We start from the raw sequence: 22371 nt of genomic DNA, 5'->3' as shown, positions 1-22371 counted from the left end.
AGTGTGTATTTCTGACAAAATGGCAATACTTGCAGATGGTAGGTTCTGTTACGTCAGATGTTATGGATGGCAGGACCCTGCCCAAATGCTGGCAGGGGCTCATGGGAATTGTAGTCCATGGACATCTGGAGGGCCACAGTTTGACTACCCCTGGTCTAGGCTTATGCTAAGCCAAGCGCTGTTAAAGTCTGTCACAAGAACACTCCATCTTCCTTGTCACAGGTTTGACATAGCAGCTTCAATCCAAGACATGTCCAGTTCACCTCTCACTGACCCTATCCCATTGTATTTGCTGAGCAAGGAGTCCGGCAGAGTTTTGTTTGCCTAAAAGCTTCCTGGGCAAGATTCTCAATCTCTCATTTATAATTCACTCTGCACCTATCTGCCAAGGGAAATTACTTCCCAACATGTAGACACAGCCAGATAAGATAGGTTACCAATTAAAAGCTGATCTCCTGACCAAGATAAGGCATTTTTCTAATATCCTTCCCCCTGGATAATCCCATCATGTTTCAGCCACGTCCACAGTACAGCCCCCCCCCAAAAAAAAACATATAAACAGGGGATTCGCCAAGCCCAAATTGTGCATCTGGTTTGGATCCATCCAAATCACCCAACACGCTGGCCATGTCATCTCCTCTAAATCTACCCTCTGCAAGACTGGTAAATATATTTACAAACCTTTTCCCACTTTAATTTCCTATTCGTTAGACCAATAGTGTGCTAGAGATATTTTTTGCTTATTCCTGTTTATAGTTTACTTTCAATAAAGATTGTTTTTATTCTACTATAACTATCTGTTGTCTGCCTTGAGTTCTGAAGGGTGTAATCACCTCGTAAACATTGGCAAACGATCCATTTTGCTACGTTACCGCCTCTCGCAAAGCAAATTCCGCATTACTGAATGTACACGTGTCCTGTGTGTATTTCTGACAACACTGATTATTTATTTATTTTTATGATTCAGTTTATATACCACCGCTACTAGCAAGCTGGCTTGTGGCGGTTCACAATAATATTCCATAAAAATACAATATAACCCTAAAAACATCATAAAATACAATTCTCCCCAAAGCCTTAAAAAAAACATCTGAACAGGTTTTGTGTGTACCATGACTCTGCCCCCAGGACCAATATGCCTGAGGACAGAACAGCACCATCAAAACAATATAATTCATCTCTAAACTCCAGGTTTATATGTGCACGTGAGAGATGGGGTTCAGGTAGGGTCTTCAGTGGCTGAAAAGCTCTCCCTACAGCTATCAGAAATGAAAACAAGCACATTGCTGGCTATTGTATTTTCAGTAAGGTACATTTTACAGTACTGAATTTAGATTTTTCTTTGATTTTCTGTGCAGAATTTAACTTGGGGCATATAACTTGTCAGACATGTTGCAGTGAAAAAAGCAAAAGCCACACTAGTACCATAAATCATTGCCAGTTGTTCCCAATCTCTGGTGGTCCCACAGAACAAGTTACTATTCTTTTCTTGATTCTCTGTTTCTGTGAGTGGAAGTTGGTTGACAGCCTGCATAGGGAACTATCCCTTCCTGCTTCAAATGCTGCTGGTGTGTCTGCATCCAATAAAAAGACATGAGCAGAATCTGAACAGAAGTAAAAATTGCCATAAAGGAAGAGAATTTTTCACAGTCATATTGCATACAGTTGCCGGGAAGTGGAGGGTCCCTAACAAACCCAGAACTCAGAGATATATGCAACACAGGTTATTAAAATGACAATTTGATTTTCTGACCTCAACAGTCATCAATTCTGGCCATGAATTACAAAGGGGGAAGGGAGGAGAGTGGCCTTCTTTGGAATATAAAAGACAACATAGCAGAGTGGGATTTTTTGAGTGATGGACAGGCAAAACAAGGAAAAAACTGACCTGGAAGAAGAAGAGAGAAGAAGAGTTGGTTTTTATATGCCTCTTTTCTCTACCCGAAGGAGGCTCAAAGTGGCTTATAGTCGCCTTCCCTTTCTTCTCCCCACAACAGACACCCTGTGAGGTAGGTGAGGCTGAGAAAGCCCTGATATCACTGCTTGGTCAGAACAGCTTTATCAGTGCTGTGGCGAGCCCAAGCTCACCCAACTGGCTGCATGTGGGAAAGCGTGGAATCAAACCCAGCTCACCAGATTAGAAGACCTCAGTCCTAACCACTACACCAAGAGAAAACATATCACTGTGTCCCTGGGATTATTTTAAATTGGAATTGTATCAGTGATGCCACAGCAATCATACAAACCTTTGCAAAAAGATGTCATAGCTGCCCCTCACAGCCCCTTTTCTTCCACCACCGCCAGCAGTCAACTTCTCTGCCAACAAATTGCTTATTCTTGGGGCTCCACTCAGCTCTTGCTCTGTGCTCTTCAGAGCTAGTGCCCATGTTGGAACAAGTCCTCTGCTAGAAATGCAAAGACGAACGCAGCCTGGAGGCCCTCATAACCAAATGGTAGTTGCTACGGCCATTCTACTCCTTCATCAAATTGCATCTTTTTGACAACAGCTATTGCTAAGTGTATTAATTTCTCTCTCCTCTTGCTCTTGTCTCTGTGTTTTGCCTTTCCCCTGCTAAGAGGGTCAATAAGGGCCTCAAGACAGAGATTTGTCGCTTTGCTTATCTTACAAATACTGCTGTGTCAATAATATGAATGAATATGCATGATGTTTGGAAATCCCACCCTGATTAATCTTAGTAATATTACTAGCATTCTTACTATAGTAGTAGCAGTAGCAGCAATAGTAGTAATAATTGGTGTTGTAATAATAATAGTAGTTGCCTGTTGATGTTTTTAAAACATCTGTCTATCCAGCTACGAATTACATGTTGTGGGTAAAATTTAATTTAAAAAAAAACCCTGCCTGTAGTCTGAACCTCAATAATTTCATTAAATATCAGCCCCACTTAGTTGTAGCATTTACTCCCAAATAAAAAGGGGAGGATTGCACCTCGAAGCACACTGAACTTTCTGTCCTTGCAAAACAGAAGGAAGACTTCCTTCCCCACTGTGGTTTTAAATGAACTTTTCTGGACTGCAAACTCAAATGTAGTAGCCAGCTGGGGTCTCCTCTGTTCTCCACAAATAGAGCATGTTGGTGCACCAAATCCTGCCTGCCTTTATGGCCACAGTGCACCAGGTGACCCTGCCCATCATGTTAGATGGATGAGGAAATTATAACGCAACCTGCAAAGCTTTTAGTGGCCCTTTAGATTACCCTGCAGTCTCTTAATGTAAGTAAAGCTATAAAGATAAAACGGGACGAGCATCCCTCACTCTCCTTGCTCTTTTGTGCATTAGTGTAACACCACTGATTTTGATAAAGTTATTTATGATCAGCATATTTGTAGTTCCCCCCAAGCACTCCTGCCAGACTGCGATTGTTAAGAGTGCTTAAGAGTGAACATGACTATGGATAATTGTTGACTGGGCAGGGAGAAAAGACAAATTGCTTCTTAGGCCTCGAAAGTCAGCAAGACACCATTTCGAGAGAAACTGCCAGGGCCAGGATCAGGGAGCTAGGTGGTCTGTGATGTGGTCTGTGATGTGGTAGGTGGCCCCTTACTTCTTTCTGCGGCCATAGGGATGGGGAAGGGATCATTTCTACATTCTAGATAAGGTCTGAACAACTTGCAATCCACCAAACCAAAGACAGCATGCACTAAGTGTGGGTGGCACAGTTCTGTCTTTTTTTCTTTCTATTTTTCAATCTCAAAAGGCCAAAAAATCAACATGCAGTTTATTAATCCCATGTTGTGCCCTTCTGCATGACTGCTGGTTTTTGATTGCCTTTATCTGGATACAAGTTCTGCAGAATTTTTTTAGACTTTTGGCCATAGTGCAGTGACTCCGATAGTTGTAAGATTGTCTGATACACACACGGAAGAGATTTGGTTCCATTATGTGGGAAATCCTTCCTATGCACTACAGGATATCCGCATGTGTAGTATTTCCCTTCAGAGGAGACTGGAAGCCCATATTGAGAGGAATGGTTAATTTCTTTTCATGGTCATTGTACCTGGATGCTGCATCTTAGAAACAAAACCAGCTTGATGGCAGTATGCAAACAAATAGTGTTTAAGAACAAAGCCTTTCCCTGCAACAGAAAGAGCCAAAGAACCCTAATTTCCACAACAGGCATTTGAGCTTAGATGGACTGAATTATAAGATCTCATTACAAGGCTGTTTATCCAACTGCCTTTCTTTTTCCTCCTTCAAATATGCTTTTGCCGAAAGATCTCAGGGTCAGCCAAGCATGAAAGCTTGCAGGTATGCATGAAAGGCATGTGAGATAACCTACTGTTAGGAGGCCCCTTGACAAAAGACCATATGTGGCTCCATCTCTCAGGCTGGGGGAAGTTGGGGGCTTTGGTATTCATGCGAGAACTGCAGTTTTTATATCTACACAGTTTGGATTGTGGTGTGTATGTGCGTGCACATTGTAACTTCTCCCTCAGCACTTCACATTTATTTGAAAAGTGAACAGAATACGCCTCGGAATTCCACCATATATTTCAAATTCAGGACAAAAAGCACACATGTCAGATTTCTTACGGACTGTCTGCGGTGAATTTAGAACCTAAGGCTGCAAACTAGCACAGTTAACACTTAACTTGATTTGCTTGTAATGTAAGCATATTTAATGTTATCTTGGATTACAGCCGGCCTCTTGCAATGTTTGAGAGCATATTTTTCCCATGTCAGTTTACTGAAGAGACAATCTATTGGATCATACCAGCTTTTCAGAAGGAGGGGGAAGAGGGGCCCCTCGTAACAACCCAAAAGATTAATCGGGAAGCTGTGAGCACAAAAGGCACTTTGTATCCGACTGAATATTTTGTACGTCCATGGTTTAAAATAAAGATTGAGTCTGGTTTCAGCTGCATCCCAGTGAAGTTTCTGCCTGCATGTGTGCTTGTGCTGAAATACAGTTTTCTTCTACTGTTGAGTTAAGGGGCTCTCTGAGAGGGAAACGGGGAAATTAAGCCTTCCCAAAGAACGCACTCCACATTAGTTGTTTTCATGCAGGACAATTGGAACAGATTCCATCTCAGCAACCTTGTAGGGAAAGTGCAATAAATTACTTGCCATCCCACTGGACAGTTGGAACCTTTGACTTCCCTGGATTTCAATTACAGTCATCTTATCACTGGAGCCTCACTCTACGAAAATAGAATGTTACAGACACGCTGCAGGGGTATATAGATAATTAAGATTCCTTTCCAATGCTTTATTCCTAACAAAATAGTTTGGGTATAATCACTAATTTGACAGAATGTTTTAAAATGATTGATAATTAAGAGCTAAAGCCCATCAAATAGAAGATTGTCGCAGGTTAATGGTCTCCTGGTGCTGCATAAATTCAGAACACTCATTTTCTAAGTGGGAGGTGTTGAGCCTCTGACAGTGTTCTGTTACAGTGGCATTTATTTCCATTGTACCCAACAGTATAGTGAAGAATGAGCCATTCTACCTGAGACAGGATCATGCTGAAGATTGGCTCTAGTGGTTTCCACACAGGGGAAGTCTTGTATGATTTTGCTGTTGCTGATACAGGTTTTCTGAGTCCCCAGCTTTCATTGAAATAAAATAAGTCACAGGCCCCATTAATTGGAAAGATGTACCTTTCTCTTTGTATCTCCTCAATGAAAGGGGATAGAGACTTTTTCTAAATAAAAATGGAAACTGGTCATAGAGATATTGGTACACTGATTTTTACGGCAACACTCAGATGCTGATTAAAAAAAACAAAACAAAAAGTCCCCTAGCAGCAGGGAAAGGAAATGGCTTCCACAGGGTCATGGTCCAGGAAAAACAGCTGCTGTGTGGTTGGCCAAACTCCAGCTTTCCTACCACCCTGGCAACCATCCAGGCTTTACTGAGATCTTCCGTAAAACTTCAGAGTAAACCAGGTTAGTGAAGTATCAGCGGAAATTGCCAAAAGAATCATGAATGTACCAGGATGCCATAGGAAAGCTGTGAAAAACCTGCTTCATAACAATGCTCAACCCAGATCAAATCACCCATATGGAATGGCCATTGTAATTTCAATGAACTGAGGAGGCAGATGGATGATTGATTTAAGGAACAAATACAAAACCACATGCTCCAAACAACAAAGCAGCAACCTCAGTTTAGCTTCTCCCCACAGCAGTAATTTAACTGTATCTTCTTATGAGACCACCATTTGGTAGGACACTTCTCTTTATCATTCAGAAACTCCAGAGGGGTTTTTGAGGTGTGTGGGGGATTATGTCCTATAGGAATGTGAAACAGCTTACTAACCCAAACTAAGGATGTGGGGTTCCTGGGTTGTCAGCCTCCACATGGAGTCTACAGTTCTCCCAAACGTACAACTGATTTCCCTACAGAAATCAGTTCTCCTGGAGAACATGGCAGCTTTGGATGGTGGAATCTATGGCAGCACATATCTGCTGAACTATCTTTCCTGGTTCCACTCCCAAATCTCCAGGAATTTCCCAGTCCGAAGTTGACAATCCTAGGTTTCCAGATGTTTGAGGAGAGTCCATACATTCCAGGAAGGAATGAGAGATAGAGGCTACAATTGAAAGGACACTTTCCTGGGGGTATGCCCCATTGAATAGCATGAAATTTATTCCTGATTAGATCTGCTTTGGTGGGCTCCCTTTCCCATTCCAATTCTTACTCTAGAAATGAAGCTGAGGAAGTTTTCCTACAGATTGCCCCAGAGGAAACAATCAGGGAGAAGACAGATTAAAAAAAATCTTATCCAAACAAAATGAACCTTTTTATCTAAAGTTATGATAGGAGTACATAATACCCTCAACTACTAAAGACCAGTGTATTTTAAAGAAAGAGAAAAATGTTTATTGAGTTTTCATTGTGAATAGTAGAAAGCAACAGTTCTGGAGTTTGTACCTGAAAACTGAGCATGTGAATCTGAACAATGGGTTGGATCCACTGATTTCTTTTCATTCGCTGGGGAGTAGCTTGTTGAAGGAAGCAGTCCTGTTTTGACTGAAGCAGTTGGAAGTAGACTTAGAGGAAGGAGGTCATGGGCTCTATCCAACACAGTGGGTTCTTTCAGCTAGCTATAGAGAAGAGGCTTGCTCTGATGGAATATCTCCCCTCCATCATACGAAGGCTCCTAATTTTATAGAATGGAATCACAGTATTTGAGTTATTGAGGCAATATTTTTTTAAAAAACGTGTTCTCTGCTTACATAAAATAATTTCATCCATTGCATCAGCAGTTTATCAGAACATCCGGATTTTTAACATTAAAAATATTTTATTAATTACCATATGTTTTGATTATGTAGAACTGCCTATCTTTCAGTAGCATTCCATATCTTTGCTAGCAAGGGTTAAACAGTAAGTTATCAGAAATTAGAGATGGTAACTTCAGTGAACAGAATCTTGTTGCCCCTTTTGTGGTTTTAAAAAAAGTGTCACCTTAATTTATGCCCAGTCTGCTCAGCATACAATTCCTTTGAATCAATTACCCAGAGAAGACTACTGGTGGTGTAAATGTTAATCCTCCTGTGAAACGTTCGTGAGGCTCAGGGAGCCTCTTGGCAGATCATTGGGGGCTTTTCATTTAATGAATGTGTACTTGCTATTAGGAATAGGAATGAACTGAACCATGAAGTGTTGAATTAATTAATTATCTAATTAATCATCTAATTAATGTGTACTTGCCTTTAGGGATGATCATGAACCAAACCAAGCAAAATCAACTTCATGGGTACCAAGCACAAACTTTCCATAAACATTGATGTTTGTTTGTGGAGCTTCATGCCACTGTGTGAGCAGATACATTCTCAGACAGACTGTTTCTGCTCAATCAAAAGGTTTACAAAACTTCAAAGCAACAACCTGGAGAACATGTAGAGAAGCATCTGGGGGAGGCCCCCTGTGATTTTAATGTCTCTAGCTTCCACAGCATAGGTTTTTTATACTTCTAAACTTCGGTCATTTTGTCAGATGCAGGTTTAGGAGATTTAGTTATATATAGAATAGATCCTGTGTAAGCTAGTGACACCAAATTTGCTTTGGACCTCCCTTGGATTCTCCTCTACATGGTCCCCATGTTTGGTGAATCTAGCTTACACAGGATCTATTCTATACACTCCTGAAGTTCCAGAACCTGCAGGAAATCTCTATCTGACACCATCTGCCCTCTAAATTTGGAAAGGATTGGATTTACAGGGTCTGAGCTATGGGTCCCAAAGAAAGAAAAGGTTTGGCTACTCTCAGGTTGTCATCTTTCCAGGACTAATATCACAGAATCACAGAATCATAGAGTTGGAAGGGACCACACAGGCCATCTAGTCCAACCCCCTGCTCAATGCAGGATCAGCCCAAAGCATACTAAAGCATCCAAGAAAAGTGTGTATCCAACCTTTGCTTGAAGACTGCCAGTGACCCAGATGCAGAACTTTACACTTATATTTATTAAATTGCATCTTGTTTTCATTTGCCCATTTTTCCATTGTGTTCAGATCTCGCTGAACTCTGTCTCTATCTTCCGGAGTATTTGCCAGTCCTCCCAATTTGGTGTCATCTGCAAACTTGATGAGTAGTCCCTCCACTCCCTCATACAGATCATTGATAAATATGTTAAAAAGTACCGGGCTGAGCACCGAACCCTGAGGTACCCTGCTACTCACCTCCCTCCAGTCTGATGAAACACCATTGACAACAACTCTTTGAATGCGGTTCTCTAACCAATTCCCTATCCACCTAACTATCTGAAAATCCAGATTGCAGTCCTTCAATTTATCAGAACATAATGGGGAACCTTATCAAAAGCTTTACTAAAATCCAAGTAAACGACATCAGGCGAATTTCCACAATCCAGCAAACCTGTCACTTAGTCAAAAAAGGCAATCAGGTTTCCCTCTGCCCCATATCTATGTACAAATTTACCATGTATTAAATGTCATAAATGTCTTTGTTTTAACAAATGGAGAAAATCTAGTAAAAAAGCATGTCGCCGATTGCTTGAGAAGCCACTGGCAGCGGAAGATCTGAACATTTAGTTTGAGGACAAAGCCCTAAAGGATTCCCAATCCAAGCTTACTGTCCTGCATATCTTTTGCTAAACTATACTTCCTTTCATGAAAAAAGGAGAAAATTAACAGAATTATCATGCAACAACAAATGGAGTCTGTACCCCAATGTAGAGAGGATCAATGCATGCCTCCCTCATAAGATGTTGACTTGTGATTTTATATGGCTGGAACACCCAAGAACTGATTACAATGGAATGCTATCAACTTAGGCAAGAGCAGCAGCAATCCTTGCTGCAGTGTTTAAGAGCGGCGGCTTCTAATCTGGTGAGCCGGGTTTGATTCTCCACTCCTCATAGAGCCAGCTGGGTGACTTTGGGCTCATCATAGCCCTGATAGTGCTGTCCTCACAGAACAGTCTCTCTTAGAGCTCTCTTAGCCTTTCCTACCTCACAGGGTGTCTGTTGTGGAGATGAAGGGAAGGTGATTTTAAGCCACTTTGACGGTTTACGCACTGGAGGTTTCATGCCGGGCTGCAGACTGAAGTTTTAGTCATGGCAGGTTGCCCCACCTCTTCCTGCACCCACATGGGGGAGCATTTGGCCTGGTGCGCCTCATCTGTCCCTGATTTGTGCTCTTGCATGGGAACTGGGGCAGTGAAGTCCCGAGTGCATAAATGGTCTTTGAGACTCTCTTGGGCAGTGAAGCATGGAGTATAAAAACCAGTTCTTCTTCTTCTTCTTCTTCTTCTTCTTCTTCTTCTTCTTCTTCTTCTTCTTCTTCTTCTTCTTCTTCTTCTTCTTCTTAACAAGAAGGGATAGTTATCCCACTCCTGCTACACATTTCATAGGTGATGCATGGTCAAAATTGAGAATCATTAAGTATTCCTTGGAGACAGGTTTTCAATTTTAAATAATGTGTGTAGACTGGTGGTCACTGTGATCAACAGCACATTTTTTGGTCAAGCACTTTCTCTACATTTCTTCCCATGTGTATGAACATACATGCATCTACAACCTCCCTCAACTGATTACTGTTGCTCCCTGCACTCACAGTGGAAATCTTTAGCAAATTACACAATACCAGTCTTGAGCTCCATTCCTCTCTCCCTACCCTGTTTTGGAATTTGCAGAGAAGCTCATCAGAAGGCAAGAAGATGCCTAGCATGATCAATGCTTGCTCCTTCTCAGGCAATCCCAATCTATTGCTCAGCATATCTTCTTGCTAGACAATCCACAGGTTTTTTTTAAAGCAAATATTTTGAAGCTGTAAACCAGAAAAAAATAGATTGTACACCAAAGGGTGGTGGTGGTGGTGTCAGAAGGTATGGGGTGGGGGGTACAACTGCAAAGTGGTCAGTTGAAGAGTGTCCTCTGAGATGTGGGAAAAGGGAGGAGGGAACAAATCCAATGGAATCCTTATACTTTAGATTTAATTTTAGCTTTTGAACAAAGTGAGGGGGGGGAACATACCAAAAAGCACTCTCAAATAAGCCAGAGATAAAGCAGCAGAAAGAAAATTGAATACTAAAAGGACAAAAATCAACATAGAAGGAAAAATTAAACTGGATCTGGGTTTGTAGTGAAAGCGACAAGAAAGAAAAATGGGGAACCCCCCCCCCCATGTAAATGCACTGTGAAAGCACAGGAAACTGCCAATGCAAAAAAGCCCCTAGTCCAAGAATGCTGAGTGACAAGGAATTCAAATGGAATTCTACAGTTGAGAGTGTCAATTATGAATGACAGTTGAGAGTGAAGTGAGAATGGTGAAGGAGAGTTAAGCAGACTGAAAGGATCAAGGAAGATTCTGAATTCGGGAAGTGGGACAAGTAGCCCTTCCCTGAGGGAAATACCTCCTAGTAAAGTTGGGTGATTCCTATCAAGTAATTAGTAAGGAAAATTGGAGCTGGTGCAAATGTTCCTCCATTCACAAACCTAAGTATTTTTGAGACAAAGAATTTTATGCTTGCTTTTAATCAGTAACTGCCCAAACATCTCGCTGAATAGTTTGAGAAACCTGTCTGTATAGAAAAAGAGCTACTTATTGTGACTATCTACTGTTTATATATATATAGCAGGCGGGGGCAGAGCGAGGGAGTGGCGAGGGTAGGGTGAGGAAAGGTGGCTTACCTGTGAGAGGGCTGTAGCGATGGCGGGTGGCTCCTTGGTGGTGTCTTCTGGCCGGCAGCCATGTTTGTTTGCTGGCGGTGTGTTCGTCGAGGCTTGTGGCAGCTGTCAGAGGTGGCGGCCTGATGCGGTGAGAGGCGCTTTGCAGGAGCAACTGCGAGCCGCGCTGCGTGCGGCTCGCAGTTGCTGGGGCTGGGAATCAGAGGGACCAATCGGCAGGCGCGAAGCGCCTGCCGATTGGTTCCTCTGATTGTCTGTCCTGAGGAAGGGTCCAATCCAGACCCTTCCTCATCCCGGACACATCCCACCCCAGAACGCCTTACTGCTTTATTTAGTTCGTGGCACCCGCAGCACCACGGGCGGTGTACAGATACATATATATATATATACATACACCATTACTTCATTCTTGTTGCCTGTTCACCTTCAAAGTCCTAAACCTGGTATCTATTTTATCATTTCTCCTCAAAAGAAAACAGTTTGTTAGCTTTGAATTATTATTAACCTCCCATGTGCCATTACCAGACCGAGACAAAAGAAGGATTTTAGATGGCCCCTCCCTTCATTAGGCTGTGTCAGCATATATCTATATACATTTAAACCAGTGGTCCCTAACCTGCGGGCTGCAGCCCGGTGCCGGGCAGCGAAGGCCATGGCGCCGGGTCGCGACTACCTCTCCCCCCCCCGCAGTAAAAAACTTCCCAGGCCGCAAGCCTGTGGCCCGGGAAGCTTCTTACTGCGGGAGGGCGGGGAGAGGGAATCAGGGCCGGGCCGCGCATCGCAATCTGCAAATACAGGCAATCATTATGCCAATCACTGAAACAAAAAAGATTTCATACTAAAAAAATCTTGTTGCTGTCTGAATTTAAAAAAAAAACATTTTGCACCATTTCATAAGATATTTTTATTCACTAGCTAGGGTGGATCCAAGAGTACAGGAAAAAAACACTGAAACTCATTCACACAGAGAATGAAATCTAGATTAGGGTCCAAGTAATCAAATTAAAATTCCACAATCCATTTGATGATATGTAGTAAAGAATACTAAAAGTGTCTATGAGTAATTAATCTAGGGTAGGTTGATGTTGTTCTGACCTGGATGGGCCAGCCTGGCTCAGTCTTATCAGATCTTAGAAGATCTTGCAAACCACCTCTGAACATCTCTTGCCTTGAAAACTCTGTGGGTTTGTTGTAGGTCAGCTCCAAGTTGACAGCACTTTCCATCACCAGGTAGATATTATGTATGTCACCCTGCCTCTTAGGCAAGTACATAATACTGCAGTGCAGACTTCCTTTAGCTTACCTTTGCAGAAGAGAGGGTAGCAATTTCATCCAAATCCCTCTTCTAGTGTAGATCTCCACGTTGCCCCACATTGACCCTAAGTATCTGCTGTTCACTGGGAGAGGGCTCAGTGTGTTCCAAGCAGGAGGAGGAACTGGAAAAGTCATGCTCCAGGAATCCTGTTGGGAGGCGGGTACATGATGATGTCTACTGTTCGAACGACAAGAAAAACTTCACCAAATGCAGTGGCTGCATCCACATGTTCTTAAGTTCCCTGTTGTTGCAGCAGGCTTGTTGGTTCTCTTCCCTCCATTTATTTATTTTATTTATTATTCAAGTTGTATAAGCCCCTCTCAGCACAGTCCTCTTGGCCAGTCTACAACAATTCATTAAAACAATGCATTTCAATAATTAAACAATTAAGAAGTTTCAGTCCTTAAAAATGACCCTGAAAACAGCTGAAATCCAGGGCTTATTGCTTGTGACCTCCCAAAGCAAAAAACTGGGCAAGCTGGGATTTGTTTGCCCCTTCCTCCTGACCAGGATGCTAAGGTTGGAGGGGAGAGGTGGAAGGACTAGGAAGAGTGTCTGAGCAGTAGATGCCACCCACAATTGTGCCCTCTGTATGGACAATTGGAGTTTACATAACTGTGATTTAGATTGGCAGCTTGGATATAGTAATTGTATAAAAGCAATTGGGGGAAGGGGAACCAAGAGTAGAGGCTAAAGAAGGAGGCATTTTTAAATTTCTGTTTTAAAAGTTACACCATTTCTAACATAGCTTACCAATAAATTAAGGGAGCAGGTGGGTGGCTGAAACCTATAGTTATCTTCTCTAAGGAAAGCATATGCATACATTTGCATTTGTCAGCCACACATTCTTGTCAGTTTGTATGCTTGAACCTCAATGAGAACTTATACTTACACTAATATCAATTAGAACATTTTCATATTAATGATGGAATATATCAAGATCTGGATGTGCTTTTGTGAGGCCATCCCAATATGATGTCAGTTTGCCAGCTAGTTTGGGCACAGGTAGCAGAGAAAATGAAATCTGGGAAATAGGGACCCTGCGAGGGTGGGAGCTTTCCCAGAACGGGGCTATGAAAGTGGCTGGACCAGATAAATTGGAACTATTGTGAGGTGAGCAATTAGAGTTGAGCAAATGTTGAATAACCTCAGGCACTGAAGCTGGGTGAATACACCTCTGCTAGGTAACAAAGCCCAGGAACGTTTAAATAGAGAATAAGGGAGGGGAAACTGCCTAGACAAATATACAGACTTACTTTCTGCATTTGACAAGATTCAGACACAGGAAATTAAACAGACACACTTGCCCAATTAGGACTGAATGTGTGTTTTACAGACTCTAAAATAGAATGTGGAACTTTTAAAATGGAAGGCAGTCATATAAAGCTGGCCATACATCAAAATCATCATCAATAGATCCTCAAGTTCTTCTTCCACATGCTACAGCATATGCTTTGGGCATAATTTTGGAACACCAGCACTGAATATGAGAACGAGTGGTTTTTCTTGAGGCACACCCTGAAATTCAGCATTAATCTGCTGCCTGAGGTCATTCTCCAGAACAATTATAAAAGAGAGTCTTATTGCTTTCTAATACACAAGACGTCCTCTTGGGTCTGTATTGGGGATGTACTTGTAGCTTTGGCTTGGATTTGGACTGACTTGGAGTTTGATCCAAATTTCTTCATGGATGTGAAGTGAAAGGGAGAGGTTGTGGTTCAGTGGAAGGATGCAAGCTTTGCAGAAAGGTCCAAGTTTGGTCTTCGGCATTTCCAATTAAAAGAATATGGATTTGAACAATGTAAAATACCTCCACACAGCACACTGGAGAATCAAGTAGATATTATTGACCTGAGAACACTTTCCTAGAAGTAAGTCCCATTGAACAGACCTGAGTAGGACTCTGAGTAGACAGGACTACTTTCTTCTAGACCAGCCTTTTTCAACCTATTAACCATGGAGGTACAGCTGAAATGCTTTTCAGGCTTTGAGGTACAGCTAAAATATTTTTCAGACTTCGAGGTACCAGGTAGTGATGTCAGCTGCCCTCTGGAAGTGAGAGGAACCTTGGGCAGCAAAGGTATACATGGCCAGGGACCCTTCCCTTCCTACCCCCTCCAGGCCCATCATTGGCCACTTTGGGAGGGGTGGGTCAACCTTCCCAAATATGGGTAATGTTTAAAATTAGAACTCTTTTTTCCCCCCACAGGATGGGAGGGCTCTCCACAGCTGCCATTTTGAAAAACCCCAAACTGCAGTACTATTGAAAGGCCTTCACGGTACAATATGGTATCTCATAACATGGTTGGAAAACCCAGTACTAGACGGATTAAGTAAAAGGCAGTTGTGAATATATATGTTTTCTCAGAAGTAAGCTCTATTTTGTTCATTGAATAGGACTGTAACCTTAAAAGTTCAGAGCAAGCCAGTCCAGCTTGCTGCCATCAGGACTATCCTTCCAATGCATTATATATCATTACAAAATATTGAACTTGTTTTCTGTAGTCTTTAGTATTTCTGTCTTGATGGGATTTTCATTAATGCTGTAATAAATTCCCTAACGTTACAGATATATCTTTCTTCCCTCCCCCAAGTCTTACAACTATCAATCCTTCTTGTCTGCTGAAATAGCTGCCATTTGTAACAAGAAGAGCTTGAGATGAAAAGCATCCTAATAGCAACACAATTGATTCTTATTAGCAGTTATAGCCTAACCTGAATAATTCAAGTTTATTAAGTGGCTCGAGAAAGCTTGGAAGGTTAAAATATTATCTCAAGATGCAAGCATTAGACAGGAATTGCCCAGAACACCTCAATAATTGCAGTACTACTTAGCAATGTGGACCTTTGTTAAGCAAAAATTAGTAAGCTCAATTTAAACCATTATGCATATAGCTCTTGGAGCAGATTTTGATATAAATGTTAACCAAAGGCTACAGTGGAAGCTATTTTCTATTACTTTCAGGATAAACTGCTTTTCTGATTATGAACACTTTGGATTCAATCCAAAGATTGCTTTTCCTTATTCATTTTCAGAATACAAAATAATTAAGAAAAATTCCAAGCTATTTAAATCAAACCAATGATACATATCCAGCTAAGTGATAGGCAGCTATGAATTAAAAAATAGTACAAGTATGATTTATAATCCTTTTTTATGTTCTGTATCTGGAATTTCTGGCCATTTAGAGTTCAGTGTAGATCTACAATTCAAGACATTTCACTGGAGCCCTTTTATGCACTACATAGTTGTGTATAAAGTCAATACATGCAAAGGGAACAGGAGTAAGTCTGTGAACCTCTGTGTGGAGCCTGGAGATCTCTGAGAACAATTAATCTCCCAGACTACAGAGATGCATTCCCTGAAGAAAATGGCAGCTTTGGATGGTGACTCTGTGAAACCACATCCCTGCTGGGCACTTTCCTATTACTGAACTCTGCCCTCACCAGGCCCTGCTCCAAATCTCCAGGAATTCTACACTCTGGAGTTGGCAGCCCTAAACAGAAGTGAAACAGCCAGCCTGGCCTTTGTTAGGAAAGTTCATGACAAATTTTGGCTGGTTTGTGGTTCACACACTTCAAGCAGTTCATGGAGGTTCCTGCTGGTTTGTAAATGGGTCCATTTCCATACAGTTTGTCTCCATTCAAACAAAATGTTTACCAAACTTCAAAACAACAGAGGAACAGAAGTCTCCAGCACTGAAAACAATCTTGCAAATTTAAAACTAGTTTTACCAGTCCCCCACCACATCCTTTGGCAGAGTTCCTTTGTGTTTCCTTGGCATTTGCTTGCATGGGGCATACAACTCCCCCCACCCCTGGATTTGTTGTGACTGTGCAGTCATTTTAAGCTTCCAATACCAGTGGCACTGGGTTCTGTTGGGCATTCTGCTCATTGTAACTAGCCTCTTTTTCTTCCTCATTCTTGACTAATGATTTCAGTCTTAGCTCTCCCACTTTCTGTCTAGCTATTTCACTGAATTCCCCATCCTCCATCTGAACTCCTCTTTACAGCTATCTGCTCTCTTTCTGTATTGCCCTACCATCAATCACTGTCTTCTTTCTTGTTTCAACCCAATCACTGTAATGCCTCCTAAACTACTCAGATTTCTTTACAGCTATCACCTTCCCCCTTTCACTTTCCCATTTCACCACATTCCCTAACCTTGTTTTCTCTCAGAAAGAAAATAAATGCTTAGAAAGGAATACAGTGTAATGGGCAGGTTATACACTCACATGCTGTCTCATAGGATATAAAAGGGAGTTTGAAGGAGCAGCTGTCTTTATGGGGATGAAGGTATGGCACTTGGTGGCTTGTAAGCAACTTTTAACCCTGACATGATTGTTTATGGCAATTTCTGTTGTGTATACTGGCAAACTGAATAAAAGTATGTGCTCAAATGAGATCCTTTCCCCTGGTGCCTTATAAATTTCCCTTCGTCTGAAATCACATTCCTGACTGGCAAGTCATCACTAGCAAGGCAGGGTGTATGTGGGTGGAAAAGAGGCAGAGGGATGGAAGAAGTATCTTAAGAAAGCATCAGATAAGTACATGGAACTGGAGCACCAAGAGTTTCAGTTGTTGTGTGCTTCTGTCTCTGTATGCAGGAGAAGAAGCTACTCAGCAGGTTTGTTGAGTAGCTTGTATTGACATATCACACTAAACCATAGTTTAATCAAACCATGGTTTATCGTTGCAGTCAAATCCAGCTTCTGTGGAGGATATGTTTTCTTTAGAAGTATGCAACAGTGAACAGTCTTCTTCTGCCTGTGGAAATAATACAACCCAGGGATAATTGTACTGTGTCATTATAATACATTTATATATTGGAGATATGTGGCAAATTAAACATGCAAAATACAGGTGACATGATGACTAGATTTTGCCCATACTTGTTGACTGCATTTACATGCTGGATATTTGTGGCAAATTCAATATGCAAAATAAAGGTGACATGTTAACCATATGTTGCCTGTTATTCAGGCTCCCTCTCTTAATCTGAATGCTGTAGAATGAAAATTCTTCATTTACTGTCAAATGGCTAGTATTTTGTAATTGCCAAAGTATTTGTGGTCTGTAGCTTCACTCCGAAGGGTGGTGCCTGAAACGTAGCATTATTGGGCACAAACAATCCAAGTGTGAAACATGGGTAAACCACATACCAAAGTGGTACTGCAGATCCAGCAGCACAATAGTTTAATTACGTTGTGGTCGCTCTCAAAGCCTTTAGTGCAAAGTGCTGTGGCTGCTTCCTTTTAGTGTGTGGTTTTGGAGCCAGGCAGAGGCTGGAATGGAAAACTGCCCAGTGTGCTTCGACAGACATGCAATTAAAGCCTATGAGGCATGATAGGACATGCACTAAAAGAAAGCTACTACTGCTGACTCCAAAGGAAAAGCCATCCATGCTGCAATGGCAGGTAATTATTAAAGGGAGTTATTAAAAACGATTAGGCTGTCTTTGGACACCTCATTCCTTCTTATGAAACAAATCTCTGATGAGTATTCTGTCATAGGGGTTTCCAAATGTTGTATTTGTGCGCTTGTATTGCATTAGATCACACAACGTTCTACCTGCTTCCCAGTCTTTTCCTCCAACCCAAAAGCTCATCCTCTCCCCATTCCAAGCAGAAGTGGTTGCCTTGCAGTGAAGGAAAGTCATTCTGCACATTTGCAAGAATATTCTTCTGTACCTGTTGGCAGTCTTCGCATTGGGAACAAGGCTTATTCTTGGCTCAAATGTACTTAGATTTTTGGAGAGAGGTGGTGTGGTTTCAAACTGCCTGAACATTATGGTTCTTTGTTCCTTTGTCACTGTACAATGTAATTTGTTTTCTGTAGTTATTCTTTCTAGGTTTCAGTCCTTTATCCTTAACTCTAGACTTTGGGGAGGTGTTTCCTTTGTGAGAAAAGGGCATTCTGCACAATCTCAGATCCACACCTGAAAGCTGCAGATAGATTAATGATCCAAAACAGATACCTGGCTGAGGGAGACTAGGTACATGGTTGTCTCCCTCCAGTGCTTTTCCTGGGGCACAGCTTACAAATGAGAGGGTGGAAACAGACCCACTACTTTGTTGTACTAACTAAGAAGGCAGCTTCCAGAGAAGTATAGAATTCCCTCATATTTTCATGTGTTCTTATTTGTCTCTGCTGATGTTATAGGAGAGAGCAAGGAAATGAAAGAGAAAGAAAGAAAGAAAGAAAGAAAGAAAGAAAGAAAGAAAGAAAGAAAGAAAGAAAGAAAGAAAGAAAGAAAAGCAGAGTGATAATTAGTTCAGTCAATTAGGGGTTCAGTGGCTAAGGATAAGGACTCTTCATGCATGATGAGACCACTGAGTGAAAACTGTTAATCCAGTTCCCTTATATTTCTATAAGGAAAAGGATAAGAGAATTACTTTTTTTGGGTGTGGGGGGGGTCAGCTTTCATTGATGTTTCAGAGGTGGGGGCTGGCATATATCTAGCCAGGCTACTGGGGAAACTCAAGCACTCATTGTGGAAGCAGTACATTTTCAAGCACAAATGAATCTATTCAGTCTTCTAGGCCTGTTCTAGGCCACCCCACTACCACTTCTAGAGGTATTAAGTGGGAGGCTTCCAGCCTAAAATTGGGTCAGTACATGGTTCTGTCAGCCTCGGGCTGAATTTATGCATCACATAATAGCTGCAGGATTGCTGTGCTAGACCGACCCAAGGCCAACTCTGCATTCTGCAAGAAGCCCTGTGTACTTAATAGCAGTGTGATAGTGGTGATGTTTTTTGGCCTGTGCAGATTTCTCAATCTTACATTGAGAACCTGTGCCTCTTGTGAGATTCCTTTCTCCTTGGAACTGTGAAAGGTTCAGAACATTGTCTTCCTTTGCCTCTGGTTTACTCAGCCATTTTGCATTCAGATGCTGCCTTTGAAAAGATGCCAGGAACGAGACAGGAAAATGGAAGTGGGTGCCTGAGGTCATACCTGTTGAAGCAGCTTAAACTAAGCATGCTATGGGATGTGGGTTGGTTCACATGAGTTTTAAGAAATAGATGGTGTGTGTGTGTGTGTGTGTGTGTGTGTGTGTGTGTGAGGGGGACAACAAGCCAGTAGTGACTGCTCCTCCTGCTCTGCTTCCAGAAGTGTCTGGAAGCAGAATGCTGGACCAGGTGGACCTTTGCCTCCTACAGCCAAGCAGGGCTATATTCTTCAAGAGCCTTGCTCAACAGCTGCCTTTACATGTTATTGCTATATACTCAGTGATCGATAGTTCTCAAAAACAGCAAAATAAAACACGTGAGAGTTAATAATCTGAGGGGCTTTTCGCACGCCTTCAAAATCGCACAATGGTTCACACCTGAAAACGATCTGCAAAAAGCGCTTCCTTGTAGTGCTTTCAGGGAAATCCCCAAAAGTGGATTCACCCTCCGGAAAGCGATACACTCCTGCAACCAATCTGCAACACTAGCGAAAAAGACCTGTGCGTTAACATTGTTGCGGTTTCTACAAAGTCCCTCCCCCTGGTTCTCTCCTCTGATCTTCCGGCGAAGCGATCGCCATTTTTTTTTCTCCGAGCGAGCGGGGATAAACGCACCAGCGAGCCTCTTTCTGTTTAGAGGCTTCCCCGGCTTCAGTCCCTCCCCTTCAGTCACTAAGCACAAACAAGAGAAGCCTGTTTGCTGATGTATTTTCCCTTTATTTTTTACACATTCATTCAGCCGAAAATCGGGCCCGTGAGAGGGGGGGGGATTTTTTTTCCCACTCGGAGGGAGCGTGGCAATGATGAAATGACAGTGAGCCTCTTTCTGTTTAGAGGCTTCCCCGGCTTCAGTCCCTCCCCTTCAGTCACTAAGCACAAACAAGAGAAGCCCGTTTGCTGATGTATTTTCCCTTTATTTTTTACACATTCATTCAGCCGAAAATCGGGCCCGTGAGAGGGGGGGGATTTTCTTTTTCACTTGGAGGGAGCATGGCAACGAATAAATGACAGCTCAAACACACCAGGCAGCTGGATGGGTCTCTCCGTTGCAACGAATCAACACAGATTCGTTGCAATGGGTCTGGTTTTTTTTTTTTTAAACTTTCTTAAAGGGAAAGGGGCTGTTTGGGAGCATGCTAACGGCTGCCCATTGGCTGCTTGACGGCCAGGGGCGGGACGAGCTTGGCAATAGCGCTTCCTTTCTAGCGATTTTTGCCGAGACCGGAAGCCTGTGGGAAATGCTACAAAACGCAACTGGATTCCACTACAAAGGCAGGTATGCATAACGACGAATTCCACTATTTTAAATGGCGATTTTTCATTCCGCAAACAATTTGCTACAAAGATCCCAGTGCGGAAAGCCCCTGAGACTTTTCTGGCCCCACCTGGCTACTGATCAGCATTTAAGCCAACACTTATGCTCCAAATACTTGCTGCCTGTTGAAAAAGTTTGTAGAATAAGGTAGCTATATGCAAAAGGCATAGAAGTTCCCGTGTTTTTAATAGTTGTGTAAGATTGCGTAAGAAAAGGAAGTTTGGCAGAGGAGTTTTTCTCATCTCTGTGTGAAAAGATGTACCCTCCCATTCCTTCTTTGGAGATCCCTACTTTAAAGATACTGAAGCCCTCTTCTTTGTCGCCTCTTGTGTCCCAGTCTAGAGCAAGTAGTAGTGTTTCTATCTGTATAGAGAACAGAACCAACTTTCAGTTCTGGACAGCCTACCTGGATGCCCAAAATGGTATTCTTTGTGAAATGAATAGGATGTTATTATTTGTGGGTTTTTAAAACACAGCATTCCAGAAAATATAATCAGTGGCAAACATCCAGATCCTATTTAGAAAGCAGAGAAGTGGATGCAGCTGTTTTTTGTGTCTGGTTGGTGCCAGTTTGAGAGTGTGTAATCATATTTGCATAAAGATAAAAAGGAAGGTGTTATAGGATGGAGTAGAGCCTATGGTTTCACCATGCATTAAAGGTAATTTTAGACTAATTAGGTGTAATTTGTTAAGGAATTCTTCCTGGCAATCATGAGTCTGATTTTGTAATTATAGGACAATGCTTGCTGTGGCTTTCAAAGGCAGGATAAAGCACCCTGAAGGGGGTCGTGTCCCACACTAGGCAGATCTAATGGTGCCACAAAAGACAGGTGTTTTGTCAGATTTCAGCCACACACTTTCGCACCTGCAACACATTAACTAGAACAGTGACGTTAATGAAAACCAGGTGCTTGTTCCATAGCCTAAATGAGGAGCTGGCATTGAGGCTTACTGTTTGCTACCTGGAGACTCCCACATGTCTCTCTGGAGGAGTTTCGAAAGCTGTTGTGATTTTTTTTTTCATTTCAAACTTTTTGGTGCAGGAGGAGACCCAGGCATGCAAGGCAACCTGGTCCCTCACCTTATCCAGGTTTTGTATTCAGACTTTGCCCATGGCCAGTCACCTTCCAGAACTCTGTGACAGCTGAACACAAATGTGTGACACTGAACAAGGGGCAGGAACTTGGAAGTAAACAATATACCGCCGTCATGAAGGGCACCACAACCTCGCTCTCCATAGAGCCTGATGACTTTTGTGCAAAGACCTGGGTGTCTGGTACACTTCCTCTTTTCCCCTTGGACAGGGAAATATCTAGGAAGGATTGCCAAATAGTAGTATATTCAAAGCAGCTCTTGTCAGATCCTGGAAGCTAAGCAGGGTCTGCTCTGCCCAGGATTTGGGTGGGAGACCACGAAGGAATAGTGGGGTTGCTATGCAGAGGCAGTCAATGGCAAGCTACCTCTGAATGGCTCTTCCCTTGAAAAGCCCACAGGGTCACCATAAGTCAGCTGTGACTTGATGCTCCCTCTCAAAGAGAGACTGAAGCAGCTACTAAATACGATTCAACAGGAGAGCCTTTTCAACCATGAAAACCGTGAAATACAAAGGAGAAGAAACTAATAGCTGACTTAAACCAGAACTCGTTGTAATAAAACCAAGCTTGGCT

General features: G+C 42.3%; 2 long non-coding RNA genes across 3 annotated transcripts in view; both read right to left on the bottom strand.

The window, feature by feature from the left end:
• LOC143841165 (uncharacterized) overlaps positions 1–11287 on the bottom strand; it is a 59989-nt gene extending 48702 nt beyond the window's left edge. For both annotated transcript variants that reach the window (XR_013232598.1, XR_013232599.1), the window contains exon 1: positions 11126–11287. This is a non-coding gene — a long non-coding RNA (uncharacterized LOC143841165). The remainder of the gene's footprint in view (positions 1–11125) is intronic.
• Positions 11288–12586: 1299 nt separating this feature from the next.
• The window catches only part of LOC143841833 (uncharacterized), a 30378-nt gene continuing 20593 nt past the window's right edge, over positions 12587–22371 (bottom strand). Inside the window, exon 4 of the long non-coding RNA XR_013232880.1 lies at positions 12587–12614. This is a non-coding gene — a long non-coding RNA (uncharacterized LOC143841833). The remainder of the gene's footprint in view (positions 12615–22371) is intronic.

Source organism: Paroedura picta, chromosome 7 (genome assembly GCF_049243985.1).
Source record: "Paroedura picta isolate Pp20150507F chromosome 7, Ppicta_v3.0, whole genome shotgun sequence".
Classification (NCBI taxonomy): domain Eukaryota; kingdom Metazoa; phylum Chordata; class Lepidosauria; order Squamata; family Gekkonidae; genus Paroedura; species Paroedura picta.
Note: the sequence above shows the minus strand (reverse complement) of the source record. Positions and strands in the feature narration are given on the sequence as shown.